Source organism: Nothobranchius furzeri, chromosome 2 (assembly GCF_043380555.1).
Source record: "Nothobranchius furzeri strain GRZ-AD chromosome 2, NfurGRZ-RIMD1, whole genome shotgun sequence".
Lineage (NCBI taxonomy): Eukaryota > Metazoa > Chordata > Actinopteri > Cyprinodontiformes > Nothobranchiidae > Nothobranchius > Nothobranchius furzeri.
The window spans coordinates 18,230,155-18,231,683 of NC_091742.1; the positions used below are offsets into that span (position 1 = coordinate 18,230,155).

The 1,529-nt window shown below is 47.5% G+C and overlaps 1 long non-coding RNA gene across 1 annotated transcript; it reads right to left on the bottom strand.

The window, feature by feature from the left end:
* Nucleotides 1–653: 653 nt before the first annotated feature.
* On the bottom strand, nt 654–1,237 carry LOC129165056 (uncharacterized). Its single transcript, XR_008564493.2, has 2 exons — nt 1,048–1,237; nt 654–910 (listed from the first exon to the last, which is right to left on the bottom strand). It is a non-coding gene; the product is annotated as an uncharacterized lncRNA (long non-coding RNA).
* Nucleotides 1,238–1,529: the final 292 nt, after the last annotated feature.

The window sequence follows — 1,529 nt, forward strand, 5'->3', positions numbered from 1 at the left end:
GTGGGGGGGGGGTGGGGGGGGGGGGGGGCTGGTGCCTATCTCCAGCGGTCAACAGGCAATCAGGCAGGGTACACCCTGGACAGAGAGGCAGTCTATCGCAGGGCAACACAGAGACATACAGGACAAACAATCATGCACACTCACACCTAAGGACAATTTAAACAGACCAATTAACCTAACAGTCATGTTTTTGGACTATGGGAGGAAGCCGGAGTACCCAGAGAGAACCCACGCATGCACAGGGAGAACATGCAAACTCCATCCAGAAAGATCCCAGGCCGGGAAGTGAACCCAAGACCTTCTTGCTACAAGGCAACAGCTCTAACCCCTTATGGGGGTTCCAAAGATTAAAACTCTGCTGACAAAAACAAATTAATAAAACCCACAAAGGTCCATCTCACATTTGAAGCACTAGGCCTGTTTGCACCATCAGGATAATTTTACCGGACCTTTGAGGAGTGTACGTATCTCCACTTCACTGTTCCTGACCACCTTCGGGGTCTTTTCAGCGACCTAAACGGGGGCATGTAATCGGGAATGGAGAGTAGTGGGACCTGAGGTAAACCAATGCTGACTGGATATCGGTATATTTTGTCATGTTCCTGGGAAGGTGTTTAACCCACGACATGAAGAACCATCACAGGACAAAGGCAGAAAGTTCAAACAATGATTTATTAACCCTAACTAAAAGTGTCCTGGAGATATCCAAGTGTGAAGTAGTCGGCAAGAGTCCAAAGCCAGCAGGGAGGGCAAACGGTGTGACGGGGTACGTCCAGGAGAGGGAGCCAGATGATGGCGGCAGAGGGCAAGTGAAGCTGGAGGAGAGGTGAACCTTGAGTGTGTAATCCAGGCGGGTTATGGTGACTTCCAGGTAGGTACATCCATCTGTGGTTCAGCGATTCCAAGTATCCTGAAGATGAAACAGACTTGAGTCCAAACACCAAAAAATCCAAGCACAAAAAAACCCAGATAAATCCAAAAACTGTGACAGCACAAATGTCTGAGCAGAGACCAAGTAAAACCTAGTACTGAGTGGCAAGATTCTACCGTGAGTAGTTAATCATCCAGCGATGTGAAGTGGTTCCCTCTCCTCTTAAATAGAGCTCTGCTGCGGTTGATTAGAGGATCTGCAGCTGCCGCTGATCGGTAATGCCCCACAGCTGGTGAGTGCCCTCTCCTGGAATGACAGTCTTACAAAGATGTTGTGGAGAAGAGGGAGTACTCACCCCGTCACACAACATATTTAGCCAAACAACCAGTGTCTGGTGAAGCACACTGGAAGGAAATTAAAATAAACAGCATTGATGCTGCTTTAAAAATGCTATTTCTAAACCCTCAGTACTGGGAAAACACTGGATATCTAGTATTCACTATAGTTCGCTCTGTTTTGGTCTCCTACACAACAACGACAACTATAGTGCAAACACGGCTTCTGAACATTTAGGTGACAAAAACATGGGGGGTGTATGGGGAAGAGACCTTCTCACAGCATGGTCTACTCAAACTGACTTCTGTTTCCTTAAAGCAGA